General features: G+C 48.7%; 1 protein-coding gene across 8 annotated transcripts in view; it reads right to left on the reverse strand.

Annotated features, from left to right (window-relative positions):
- Positions 1-14,628, reverse strand: part of RET (ret proto-oncogene) — a 262,367-nt gene that overhangs the window by 32,588 nt on the left and 215,151 nt on the right. The window contains exon 1 of one of the 8 annotated variants that reach the window (XM_070043831.1): positions 3,404-3,467. The exons of the other annotated variants lie outside the window; for them this stretch is intronic. The gene's annotated coding sequence lies outside the window, so the exon portion shown is untranslated. Of the gene's footprint in view, positions 1-3,403; positions 3,468-14,628 lie in introns of those variants that run through there. 8 annotated transcript variants of the gene reach the window in all.

Genomic DNA, 14,628 nt, shown 5'->3' on the forward strand with positions numbered 1-14,628 from the left:
CGCAACTAAGGAGAACTGCGAGCCACAAATAAGGAGCCTGGAAGCTGCAACTAAGACCCAGCGCAACTAAATAACTAACGAACTAACTAACTAAATAAATATTAAATAAAAAACACTAGCTGAAAGGACACCGCTTTAAAACAGAAAAAGGAGGAAGTGAGGCAGCTTAAAACCGTTGCAAAATCGCTCTCAATTACCCAAGTTTGATAAGCAGGTGAACCACTCAGCGGGGAGTTCACCCAGGCTTCTGAACAAATCACCTGGAGCCAGAGTTTTCAAGGGTACAAGATGCTGCCAGACAAGCAGGGCAGGCAGGAGTCACCAAAGACGAACAGAGCACTAATAAATCTTTAGCTAAAGTCAATCACTCTCCTACCATATGACCCAGAAATTCCACTCCATTTATCCAAGAGAAATGAAAACATAGTCCATCAAATGACTTATTCACAAATGCTGGGGTTATTCACAGAGCCAAGAACTGGAAAGAGTCCAGATGTGCTCCAGCGGGTGAAGAGATAAGCAAACGGTGGTCCATCAGGGCCACTGATACACATGACAGCCTGGACGGATCTCACAGACATCCTGCCAAGTAGAAGGGGCAGCATGAAAGAATCACACGTCATGGCTCCAGACTGATTTTAAGCGACAGAAATCAGACCGGCTACCTGCTGGTGGCGGGGGGAGGCACCAGACCAGGAAGGGCAGGAGGCATGTTCTGGGGAACATAAAGGCTTTGTATCCCGATACGGGCGTGGCTCACACAGGCACATCCACTGGTTAACAGTGTACAGCCAAGATTTATGCTTCAACCTATGTAGATTCTGCCGAAATTGATCGCCAAGGGACTGGGGGTAGAGCTGTAAATGCCACAAGGAAGGCGGATGCTGACCGTGGCTGCGCTGGGTGAGCCCACGGGAGCCCTCATCCTACTAACTCTGTTGACTTTGTGTATGTTCAGCATTTTTCATCACAAGAAGTTTTATAAAATAGTAAGAATTTTTTAAAAGGTGGATAAATGGGCAAGCAATGGTTAAAAAACCTGCAAGTGCTTAAAAACCTACTCTACGAAGCACAAAAAAGTACCAACGCACAAAGCAAACATGAGAAACACTGTACTTTTGTGTAACCGGTTTCTCCTTTCCATCGGTTTGTTTCCACCTACATCCCGCTTCCCTTGCAGCCATGCGGGTGAGTGGCCGGTCCACTCCGCACGAGCAGAGGAACCCTGGGTCTCCCTGGGCCCTTGAGGACTCCCTTGGGTGTGGGAAACAACCAAGTGCCAGGTGAAGTCGGGTGAAGAGAACAGGTGAGACCTTTTGCATCCCAAAGTGGTAAAACAGTAAGAAAACTAGAAGGCTGCTTGCACTGAGGGAGGTTTCCCAAGGATGACCTCGAAGGCAGCCAGGCTGGGAATGCCAACTTGGAGGGAAGTGTGCATTCGGTCCTGCCAGCCCAGTGCCCAGTGTGGGTGCTGCCCTGACAGACAGGCCTGGACCACAGAGCAAGGGTGAGAGGGTGAGAGCAGGAGAGAAACAGAGGGAGAGAGAGGGAAGGAGTGGAAAGAGAAAGGGGATCAGGTGAAAGGGGGAGAGGAAGGGGGGGAAAGAGCGATGCTCTGGCTAGAGCCAAAGGCCTGGCCCTGCACACCCCACACTAAAGACAGAGGTGGAGGGAAGGGGGCTGCCCGCCTGGTGCTGACCTACTAGACCTTCAGGAATCTGCTCCCTAGGAGTGCTGTCCCTGGAGTGGGACCCAAGGTTCCTGGGCCTCTGCAGGTGCGGTACAGGGAAGGGCAGGCTAGGACCTCCAGGAGCCAGCCCCGTGCCCTGAGAGAGGCTCTATGCCGTGGCCTTCCTGCCCTGCAGCCTCTTGGGGGAGGATCCACCCCAGAGCATCACACTGCCTGCCATCCAAGGCGGAGGCCGCTCGAGGAGCCGCAGAAAGAAGTCATGCTGGGGAACTCTGGGGAGGGAGAGCTGAGACACTGCTTCCCCCACCCTGGGGTCTCGTGGGCAGAGACCACCGGCAGGAGCTGCCCACACGTGGCTGAACGCCACCCTCCTGTCCCCACACCCTCCCTACTGGCCCAAGAAGACACAGGCTGCCCCGCAGATGCACTCAGGGCTGACTTCTTTGGGATTTAGTAGCTGATGCCCACAGACAGGCAGGCAGCTCAGAGGGCTGTGTCAGCCCCAAACGGCCACAGGACTGGACTCTTCCCTGCTCCTGTTAAAGGGCAGCCAGTGGCACCGCCTCGGAGCAGACCTTGTGCAAGCTGGGCCGAGTGATGGGCCACGGCTGACAGGTCCTCCCACACAGCTAGGATTCACTCCACAGGCTCGAGCTTCCCAGGAGAAGCTCACAGTTTGGGGTTCCAAAGAGGATCCTACAACACTGCTCATCACTGCTTTTTTTTTTTCTTTTTTCTTCATTTGAAAATATCTTCTTCCAATTTATGACTTATATATTGATTTTTTTTTTTTTAACATCTTCATCACTGCTCTTGAGACAAAGGCAGGAGTACTTCCTGTGGTGTCTCCTCACCCAACAGGAGAGGAGAGTCACCCAATGGGAGGGGAGGGACAGCCGCAGAGGGGACCCTGATGGGGCTCGTCCCCCACTAGGAGCGTGCCGGAGCCCCACCGCGCCGCCTGGCAGAGTAAGCCCCAGTCTGTGCTCCTCACAGAAATCAGATGGGCTCCCAGCCTACAGCAGTACTCTGCCCGGCCCGGCCTGGCCGAGTCTGGGAAGGCAGGCTCAGAAGGGGGATGAGAACCAGCCACAGCTCTGCTGCCACAAGACAAGGGCCCGAATCACGAGCAGCAGCCAGGCTTCCTTTCCCTCCAACCAACGGTCCATGAAGGCTGCGAGTCAGAGGCTCTAGCGGGAGCTCTGGGGTGGCGGGTGGCCAGGCAGGGGGAAGGACGCTGCTGCTCACTGCCCCGCGCACAGGAGAAGGGTGGGTCTCCCTTCCCTCTACCGCCGCCTTCTCCAGAGGACCTGGCCCGCTGCCTCACAGCGGTGTGGTGTGCAGTGAGCGCAGCCGGCTGGACCGACAGAGTGCAAGGCCAAGCCCCCCCGGCCCTCACACACACACACCGACCCTCCATTTTCTTCGCAATCCCAGACGGGGGTGCCAACGGGACCACTGCTTTGCAAACAGACACTGAGGCGGGAACAAAAGAAAGCTGTCTGCACACTCAAGGGCACACACACAGCCAGCCAGAGAACTGGGATTCGGACGGCAGTCCCTCCAGCAGCACACCCCTCTCCGGCCTGCTCAACCCCACTTCACAGCGGGCCGGGCCCTGCCGCCACCGTGCCCGCTGCCCCGCTGAGCCCTGCGTGGTGACCGCAAGTCAGCAACACCAGCCTGCAAAGAAGGTGGTCCCCAAGGGCTCACCTTCTCTTGGGAAGCTTGCATTCCCGGCAACAAAGAGGTTGAGAGACTGTAATTCCCAGTGGTTGACAGGGTGGTGGTGGCCTGGTGCCAGCCCAGGCTCGTGACACCACGCTGGGTGGGAAGGGGCTCAGCCAGGGCCAGGGCCGCCAGCATCCTCCTCATCCTGGCAGACAGGCGCGCACCGACCGCTAGTGATCTGGGATGCTGCCAGCGGGTCCCGTCTCACAGAGCTGCAGGCAACTCTGCTGGTGGGGAGCCCAGGGTGGATGTTGGTCCACAAGACAGCACACCGCCAAGGGCAGCCTGTGTCTGCCAGCCCGCTAGGCCACCAGCTCTCCGTGGTCTGCCAGACCCCTCCGTGGAGAGGTGAGGTCTGCGTTCCTGGCCCCCGGAGTACCAGCGAGAGTATGCTGTGTGACGACTGAGCCTGTGTCAGGAGAGGAACACAGCTTCTGCCGGCTCATCCTCTGGGGACACACACACGCACACACCCCATCCCCGGCCCCGGTCAGCTGTGCAAGAACCAGCTGCCCTTGGAGCCACCAGTGGGGGGACCTTACAGATGGGTCTTCTGTGGCGGGGGGGAGAGGCCTGCCCCGCCTGCCAGGTAGGGAGGAACAGATCCAGAACAGGGCTCCTCCTCCGGGGCCCCCTGGGGTGCATGCACTTTCAATGGTCCGGGGTCTGGGAGGTAGGAGGGGCCCGAGCTCCCGGGAGCCCCTACCTCCAAGCTGGTCCAGTCCCCACCATACAGACCACATGTGCAGGAGAGAATGGGCCTTGCCCGCTCTCATCTCACAGAGCCAAGCCCTACGGGATCCGTGTGGGGCTCAGTCTGTTGCTGCCTAAAGGGATTTGTGGGCTGGGCAATGCTTGTGAGCAGAAACAGACTTAAATGCATGTAAAATGCCTCCCAGGTGGTCCCTGCTCAGGGCACGGCTGCCTTAATCTCCTCCTTGTCACAAACACTTTCAGATGGAAAAACACATGGTCCGAGGTGGGGAATGAGGACGTGGGTGCAGGGCTGGCCTCAAGGGGGTATAGCCTGGGGAGACCACAGGGCCCCGTGCTTGGTTTAATGCCCTGCTGTCACTGTCCTGAAACCCTTCAAAATTCTAGAACAAGGGGCCCACATCTTCATTCCACGCTGGGCCCCACAAATGATGTGGCCAATCCCGGTGGGTGAATGAGGAGAGCCTGGGACGGGCCGTCGCTGGTGTCCAGTTTCGTGGGGCTGTGCAGCCTCTGCAGAGTGGTGGCCTCCTCTGGACCTCGCTTTCTTCAACTGTGAACAAGAGAAGGGCAGGCTGGGGAGAGGAGGAGCAGCCTTTGCACAGGTTCATATTGTACAAAGCTCTCACTTCGGATTCACAATCACCATGCGCAAATCCCTTCACTGCCCCATTTCACAGGTAGGAACACTGAGGCTGGGAGGTGAGAAGCTTTCCCAAGGTCAAACAGCTGGAGATTCTGCATCTCGGGGTTTGGTACAATGGCTAACAAAGTGGTGGTGGAAGTCAGGATCAGGGCAGACGCTGGTCCCGCTGAGAAGCCCAGGGCCCTGCCAGTTGACCGCCCCTCCCTGCCGGCATCGTTTTGCCAGGAAGAGCTTCCCGGCCTGTAAGCTCAGACCTGCCTCTGGTGAGAGTCTCCCCTGGAACTTCGGGCAGGTCAACACAGCAGGACTTGCAAAGCCTGTCCCATCCATGCCTTCCATCCCTGAATGTCACCGGGTGACAGAATTCTCCCCCCACACAGTTTCATGTTTCTGCCTGGATAGAACATGAAATCACCTCGAGGTTCTGGTTCCTTAGGCTGCCCCGGCACCACAGCAAGGGGTAAGGAGCTGGTTTTTGCTCACACAGGAGGGGCGGGTCCCGCACTGCTCAGGACACAACTGCCAAAGGCCCAAGTCGCTGCTCACGTTTGGAGAGACCCCAAGAAACTTCACGGCGTGTGTGTGTGTGTGTGTGTGTGTTTGTGTGTGTGCCCGGGCATGCAGGAGGTGGCAGAGGTGCATCAGTCCAAGACCCCATCTGCTCCCACCCTGCCCCACCCCTGCAGGGAGAAGATGTGGAACTAAGGTTCAGTGGGGGTGAGGTGCCGCTCTGCTCCGAGCAGGGCCTCCTTCAACATCTTTACAAGTAGAGCGACCCGGGCGCTGACGGTCTCATGCGGCGCATGCAGTCACCAGCCTTCTTCTACCCCGGAAGGGCAGCTTTCAATGTTCCATACCTGGCTGGGATGTGTCATTTACTTGTATTTGGATGCAGACAGAACCAGGCCCAAATCCCCACCTCACTCTCGCTCATTTAACTCTCCACAAGCTCAGACGTGCGTGCACACTCACACAGGCACTCTTACCCACACTGGTCACAGGGGCATACGTTCTCAGACATGCATGGGATGCTCTGAGCACCCTTCTTTGCAGTGGAGGACACCGCAGGTGGACAAGAGTTTCTGGTTGTCACCCCTTGCTTCTGCGGCACAGGGTGTGGGGACATCCCCTGGGCTCCACCTCAGTCACGTGCCAGACGCACACCGTCCCTCGGTGCCAGCACAGCCCACGCCCTTACCCCACGATCACCTTCCCACAGCTTCCCAGACCGGACGCCTCTGTATGCCCGCTGACAGCCTCAATTCCCCTGTGCCTGGACGGTGGCCTCCTGCTAGCCTGCACAACCTAGCCAACTTCTCCACGTGCAGTGGGCTGTGACCCCAGCCTGGGGAGGGGGCCCCTTCCCTGGGTGTCCGCCCTTAGCCTGAGGGTGGCCCACAGAGCCTTCCTACACTCACCACTGCTGACCAACTCTTACGTTAACCTCTCCTGGTTCCTTTGCTGTGTGGGTACTGTCTCCTGACTGGACGCAGACTGATACACACACATCTCCCTCTTACATATACACTTCTTATCTCACACGCACGTGGTTCCACACTCTCACATTGTTGCACACTCACCCCCCCTTCCCCATTCTCTCGTTCATTTAGTGAGACCCACTGAGCCTGCCCAGCCCTGACCGTAGGCTCACCTCACCAGCTCTCCTGATCAGCCCTGGCCATCAGGGGCCACACACAGCTCCCCTGAGGTTCCCTCGACCTCCTCGCCACCCTCAGTGGAGGATGTGCTGCCATCTGACCATGCCAGGCCAGATCTAGGCAGTTACTTCCTAACCGGGTGCCCTTGGCTAACCAGGGTGAGTCACACTCACTGTGGTCATGGACACACCCAGGGCCCCAGACAACTAGAAATGTCCTAGGACTATACCTTGAAAGCCAGAATTTGGGGCTCTCAAGAAAGAAAAAACATTGTGAGACGGTATGATCTGAGAACCGTGTGGGGTTACAGCAGCGCCTGAATCTGTGTGCAAGGCAGGCCCTTCCTGCAGAATCCACTCACCAGGCAGCCCCGCTCCTGCCCTTGATGAGCACCAGATCATGCAGATGAGTCTTATTATGGTCCAGCAGAACCTCCTTAACAGACGGTTTCCTAATGCCATCATCTTCACTGGGAATGGGAACCAGATCTTGTGGGCTCCTCCCCGGGGGCGGCCCCTCCCCCTGCGGGCCAGCTGTCCCTGTGGGGGGTCCCTCCAGCCCCAAGGCCCAGACAAGGGTGCTTGGCACCATCACCCTTTCCTCATCCACCTCACGCCCCTCCTCCCATATCCCGTTCACGTTTTCTCTTTATTCCAGTTCTATATTTGATATGTACAGAATATATTTTGCAAAACATTTATGCCAAAAGTATATTCTGTGACAAACATCCATGAACCCATGGCTGACGTAACTGGACACTTGGCAACACTGCTGCCCCTCCCACGCCCTCACCTTCCACCTCATCCATTCACAGCCAACGTGAATCTGTGTCTGTGTTTTTCTTATCCCCCTCCATTTTAAAACTTTTACCTCATTCTTTTTTTTTTGAATTTTATTTTATTTATTTTTTTATATAGCAGGTTCTTATTAGTTATCCATTTTATACATATTAGCCTATATATGTCAATCCCAACCTCCCAATTCATCACACCCCAGCCCCGCCGCTTTCCCCCCTTGGTGTCCACGTGTTTGTTCTCTAATCTGTGTCTCTATTTCTGCCCTGCAAACTGGTTCATCTGTACCATTTTTCTAGGTTCCACATATATGCGTTAATATACAATATTTGTTTTTCTCTTTCTGACTTACTTCACTCTGTATGCCAGTCTCTAGATGCATCCACATCTCTACAAAAGATCCAATTTCGTTCCTTTTTATGGCTGAGTAAAATTCCATTGCATATATGTGCCACATCTTCTTTATGCATTCATCTGTTGATGGGCATTTAGGTTGCTTCCATGACCTGGCTATTATAAATAGTGCTGCAATGAACACTGGGGTACATGTGTCTTTTTGAATTATGGTTTTCTCTGGGTATATGCCCAGTAGTGCGATTGCTGGGTTGTATGGTAATTCTATTTTCAGTTTTTTAAGGAAACTCCATACTGTTCTCCATAGTGGCTGTATCAATACATTCCCACCAACAGTGCAAGAGGGTTCACTTTTCTTCACACCCTCTCCAGCAATTGTGGTTTGCAGATTTTCTGATGATGCCCATTCTAACTGGTGTGAGGTGACATCTCATTGTAATTTTGATTTGCATTTCTCTAATAATTAGTGATGTTGTGCTTCTTGGCCATCTGTATATCTTCTTTGGAGAAATGTCTATTTAGGTCTTCTGCCCACTTTTGGATTTGGATTGTTTTTATGATTTTTTTTTTTTTGTGGTACGTGGGCCTCTCACTGTTGTGGCCTCTCCCGTCACGAAGCACAGGCTCCGGACGCGCAGGCTCAGCAGCCATGGCTCACGGGCCCAGCCGCTCCATGGCATGTGGGATCTTCCCGGACCGGGGCACAAACCCGTGCCCCCTGCATCCACAGGCGGACCCTCAACCACTGCGCCACCAGGGAAGCCCTGTGTTTTTAATATTGAGCTGCACAAGCTGTTTATATATTTTGGAGGTTAATCCTTTGTCTGTTGATTCATTTGCAAATATTTTCTCCCATTCTGAAGGCTGTCTTTTCATCTTGTTTGTAGTTTCCTTTGCTTTACAAAAGCTTTGAAGTTTCATTAGGTCCCATTTGTTTATTTTTGTTTTTATTTCCATTACTCTAGGAGGTGGATCAAAAAGATCTTGCTGTGATTTATGTCAAAGAGTGTTCTTCCTCTGTTTTCCTCTAAGAGCATTATAATGTCCGGTCTTACATTTAGGTCTCTAACCCATTTTGAGTTTATTTTGTGTATGGTGTTAGGGAGTGTTCTAATTTCATTCTTTTCCATGGAGCTGTCCAGTTTTCCCAGCACCACTTATTGAAGAGACTGTCTTTTCTCCATTGTATATCCTTGCCTCCTTTGTCATAGATTAGTTGACCATAGGTGTGTGGGTTTATCTCTGGGCTTTCTATCCTGTTCCGTTGATCTATATTTCTGTTTTTCTGCCAGTTCCATATTGTCTTGATTAGCTTTGTAGTATAGTCTGAAGTCAGGGAGTCTGATTCCTCCAGCTCTGTTTTTTTCCCTCAAGACTAATTTGGCTATTCAGGGTCTTTTGTGTTTCCATCAAAATTTTAAGATTTTTTTGTTCTAGTTCTGCAAAAAAATGCCATTCGTAATTTGATAGGGATTGCATCGAATCTGTAGATTGCTTTGGGTAGTATAGTCATTTTCACAATATTGATTCTTCCAATCCAAGAACATTGTATGTATCTCTCCATCTGTTTGCATTATCTTTAATTTCTCTCATCAGTGTCTTATACTTTTCTGAATACAGGTCTTTTGTCTCCCTAGGTAGGTTTATTCCTAGGTATTTTATTCTTTTTGTTGCAATGGTAAATGGGAGTGTTTCCTTAATTTCTCTTTCAGATTTTTCATCATTAGTGTACAGGAATGCAAGATATTTCTATGCGTTAATTTTGTATCCTGCAACTTTACCAAATTCATTGATCAGCTCTAGTAGTTTTCTGGTGGCATCTTTAGGATTCCCTACGTGTAGTATCACGTCATCTGCAAGCAGTGACAGTTTTACTTCTTCTTTTCCAATTTGGATTCCTTTTATTTCTTTTTCTTCTCTGATTGCCATGGCTAGGACTTCCAAAACTATGTTGAATAACAGTGGCAAGAGTGGACATCCTTGTCTTGTTCCTGATCTTAGAGGAAATGGTTTCAGTTTTTCACCACTGAGAATGGTGTTTGCTGTGGGTCTGTCGTATATGGCCTTTATTATGTTGAGGTAGGTTTCCTCTATGCCCACTTTCTGGAGAGTTTTTGTCATACATGGATGTATGACAAAAGCTTTCTCAAAAGCTTTTTCTGCATCTGTTGAGATGATCAGATGGTTTTTATTCTTCAATTTGTTAATATGGTGTATCACATTGATTGATTTGAAGAATGCTTGCATCCCTGGGAAAAATCCCACTTGATCATGGTGTATGATCCTTCTAATGTGTTGTTGGATTCTGTTTGCTAGTATTTTGTTGAGGATTTTTGCATCTGTATTCATCACTGATATTGGTCCGTAATTTTTTTTTTTTTGTAGTATCTTTGTCTGGTTTTGGTATCAGGGTGATGGTGGCCCTCACAGAATGAGTTTGGGAGTGTTCCTTCCTCTGCAATTTTTTGGAAGAGTTTGAGAAGGATGAGTGTTAGCTCTTCTCTAAATGTTTGATAGAATTCACATGTGAAGCCATCTGGTCCTGGACTTTTGTTTGTCGGAAGATTTTTAATCACAGTTTCAATTTCATTGCTTTTGATTGGTCTGTTCATATTTTCTATTTCTTCCTGGTTCAGCCTTGGAAGGTTATACCTTTCTAAGAATTTGTCCATTTCTTCCAGATTGTCCATTTTACTGGCATAGAGTTGCTTGCAGTAGTCTCTTAGGATGCTTTGTATTTCTGTGGTGTTTGTTGTAACTTATCCTTTTTCATTTCTAATTTTATTGATTTGAGTCCTCTCCCTCTTTTTCTTGATGAGTCTGGCTAATGGTTTATCAATTTTCTTTATCTTCTCAAAGAACCAGCTTTTATTTTATTGATCTTTGCTATCGTTTTCTTTGTTTCTGTTTCATTTATTTCTGCTCTGATCTTTATGATTTCTTTCCTTCTGCTAACTTTGGGTTTTGTTTGTTCTTCTTTCTCTAGTTCCTTTAGGTGTAAAGTTAGACTGAGATTTTTCTTGTTTCTTGAGGTAGGCTTGTATAGCTATAAACTTCCCTCCTAAAACTGCTTTTGCTGCATCCCATAGGCTTTGGAACGTCGTGTTTTCGTTGTCTCTAGGTATTTTTTGATTTCCTGTTTGATTTCTTCAGTGATCTCTTGGTTATTTAGCAACGTATTGTTTAGCCTCTATGTGTTTGTGTTTTTTTACGTTTTATTCCCTGTAACTGATTTCTAATCTCATAGTGTTGTGGTCAGAAAAGATGCTTGATATGATTTCAATTTTCTTAAATTTACTGAGGCTTGATTTGTGACCCAAGATGTGATCTATCCTGGAGAATGTTCTGTGTGCACTTGAGAAGAAAGTGTAATCTGCTGTTTTTGGATGGAATGTCCTATAAATATCAATTAAATCTATCTGGTCTATTGTGTCATTTAAAACTTGTGTTTCCCTATTAATTTTCTGTTTGGATGATCTGTCCATTGGTGTAAGTGAGGTGCTAAAGTCCCCCACTATTATTGTGTTACTGTTGATTTCCTCTTTTAGAGCTGTGAGCAGTTGCCTTATGTACTGAGGTGCTCCTATGTTGGGTGCATATATATTTATAATTGTTATATCTTCTTCTTGGATTGATCCCTTGATCATTATGTAGTGTCCTTCCTTGTCTCTCGTAACAGTCTTTATTTTAAAGTCTATTTTATCTGATATGAGTATTGCTACTCCAGCTTTCTTTTGATTTCCATTTGCATGGAATATCTTTTTCCATCCCCTCACTTTCAGTCTGTATGTGTCCCTAGGTCTCAAGTGGGTCTCTTGTGGACAGCATATATATGGGTCTTGTTTTTGTATTCATTCAGCGAGCCTGTGTCTTTTGGTTGGAGCATTTAATGCATTCATGTTTAAGGTAATTTTCGATATGTATGTTACTACTCCATTTTCTTAATGGTTATGGGTTTGTTTATGTAGGTCCTTTTCTTCTCTTGTGTTTCCCACTTAGAGAAGTTCCTTTAGCATTTGTTGTAGAGCTGGTTTGGTGGTGTTGAATTCTCTTAGCTTTTGATTGTCTGTAAAGCTTTTGATTTCTCTGTTGAATCTGAATGAGATCCTTGCCGGTTAGAGTCATCTTGGTTGTAGGTTCTTCCCTTTCATCACTTTAAATATATCTTGCCACTCCCTTCTGGCTTGTAGAGTTTCTGCTGAGAAATCAGCTGTTAACCTTATGTGAGTTCCCTTGTATGTTATTTGTCATTTTTCCCTTGTTGATTTCAATAATTCTTCTTAGTCTTTAATTTTTGTCAATTTGATTACTGTGTGTCTCAGCATGTTTCTTCTTGGGTTTATCCTGCCTGGGACTCTCTGCGCTTCCTCAACTTGGGTGGCTTTCCTTTCCCATGTTAGGGAAGTTTTTGACTATAATCTCTTCAAATATTTTCTCGGGTCCTTTCTCTCTTTTCCTTCTGGGACCCCTATAATGCGAATGTTGTTGCATTTAATGTTGTCCCAGAGGTCTCTTAGGCTGTCTTCATTTCTTTTCATTCTTTTTTCTTTGTTCTGTTCCGTGGTAGTGAATTCCACCATTCTGTCTTCCAGGTCACTTATCCGTTCTTCTGACTCAGTTATTCTGCTATTGATTCCTTCTAGTGTATTTTTCATTTCAGTTATTGTGTTGCTCATCTCTGTTTGTTCTTTAATTCTTCTAGGTGTTTGTTAAACATTTCTTGCATCTTCTTGATCTTTGCCTCCATTCTTTTTCCGTGGTCCTGAATCATCTTCACTATCATTATTCTGAATTTTTTCTGGAATGTTGCCTATCTCCTTTTACCTCATTCTTGGAAGGCACTTTTGCTGGGTAGAGAATTCTGCAGGACTGTTATTCTGTCCTTCAAAGGCATGTTTCTGCTGCCCTGCTTCTGAAAGCTCTGTGCTTATTCTAATTGTCCCTCCTTGGTGTTCTCTCTTCTCTCTGGTTGCTTCTAGGACCTCCTGTGTTTGGTGCTCTCCAGTTTCACTCCTATTAGCCAGCCTGCTCACGCCCATGTGCCTTTCCTCCTTCTTGGCTTATCCTCCGGGTGCTCTCTCTCCAGATTCTCCTCTAGCAAACGGCAGCCAGTCCCATGGCTCGAATGACTGCCTCTGGGCTGAGGACTGCCACGTTCACCAGCCCTGACCTCCTCCTGAGTGCTACATGCACCTCTACCAACTTGCTCCATCCTCTCCCTTGTCTCAGTCCAGCTTAGAGAACCACACAGCCTCCCCACCCCAGTCTAGGCGCCATGCACCTCAGACTCACTCTGAGCCCTTCCCTCTTCCATCCCTTACACCAGCCCACAGACTGCCCTCTGCCACCCCCCGCCCAAGCTGCTGTGCACCCTCACCTCGCTCACCTGGACAACACCATGATGCCAACCCGTCTCCCTGAGCCCACTCTTGACCCCACAGCCCACTTGCCCCAGAGCAGCCAGGGTTAGTCAAATCATGTCACCCTCTGCCTGAAAGAACTGTCTGACAGAACAAACTAATAAGTGAACCAATGAATGAATCAAGGAAGGAACAAACTGATACATAAATGGTTTCATGAACACATGTGGGTAACGGTTGGGCACATTTGGGAAATGGTCAGAATTGGGGATAGGAGAGGGGGTGGGGCCAGGGAGGTGGTTCAGATCAGATCAGACTTGGCTATGACACTCTGGCTTGGTCTGGGAGCCATAGGTGGATGGTCAGCAGCAGGATGAGCTGGATGGAGCCTCGTGGATGCCCCTCCTGTGCTCACAAGGCTCTCGTGGAGCACGCAGGTGCCCTTTAGCGCACTAGCCGCCTTAGTGAGGCCAGCAGTTGGTGTTGAGCAAACAGCCATGAGAACAGCTGAGAACAAAATCACTGACCCTGGCTCAGGAAATGACATACTGGTAACTGAGGAACACTGTCACTTGGAGACGTTAGGCAGAACATGTGTGCTCGTTCACACATGTGCACGTGCACACGCACACGCACACACACGTGTGCACTCTCAGGCAGGGTCACCCTGCATTATGTTCACACACCAGCATCTCGATGCTTTGTCCCAGCTGGAGGCTGGCTTTGCAAGGGATTGTAATGTAATTTTGCTCTTAGGAAAAAAGCACAGATGAGGGAAGGCTCTACTGAGCATAATGAATTTGGGGGTAAAGAGGATCCTAGTTTTTAAAATTAATTGTGGTAAAATACACATAACATAACGTACCATCTTAACCATTAAGTGTACATTTCAGTGTCATTAAAATAAATTCACATTGTTTTTCAACCACCACCACCATCCATCATCTCCAGAACTCTTTCATCTTGCAAAACTGAAACTCTACACCTATTAAACACTAAGTCCCATTCCCCACCTCCTCCAGCCCCTGGCAACCACCATGTGACATTTTGTCTCTGAATCTGACTACTCCAGGTACCTCATACGAGTGGAATCATACAGCATTTGGCTTTTTGTCACTGGCTTAATTTCATTTACCATAATGTCCTCAAGGTTTATCTATGTTGTAGCATGTATCAGAATTTCCTTCCTTTCTGAAGGCTGAATAGTATTCTGTTGTATGGATATACCACATTTGGTTTATCCATTCATCCACTGATAGACAGTTGGGTTGCTTCCACCTTTTAGCTATTGCGAATAATTCTGCTATGTACATGGGCATACAAATATCACTTTGAGACCTTGATTTTCAGTGTATACTCAGAAGTGGAATTGCTGGATCATATGGTAATCTTATTTTTGAGTTTTTGAAGAACTTTCACACTGTTTTTCACAGTGGCTGCACCATTATACATTCCCACCAACAGTGAATAAAGGGTTCTAATTTCTCCACATCCTTGCCAACACTTGTGATTTGCCATTTTTTTAAACATCTTTTTTGGAGTATAACTGCTTTACAGTGGTGTGTTAGTTTCTGCTTTATAACAAAGTGAATTAGCTATACCTATACATATATCCCCATATCTCTTCCCTCTTGTGTCTCCCTCCCACCCTCCCTATCCCACCCCTCTACGTAGTCACAAA

This window comes from Globicephala melas, chromosome 16 (genome assembly GCF_963455315.2).
Source record: "Globicephala melas chromosome 16, mGloMel1.2, whole genome shotgun sequence".
In the NCBI taxonomy this organism is placed as follows: domain Eukaryota; kingdom Metazoa; phylum Chordata; class Mammalia; order Artiodactyla; family Delphinidae; genus Globicephala; species Globicephala melas.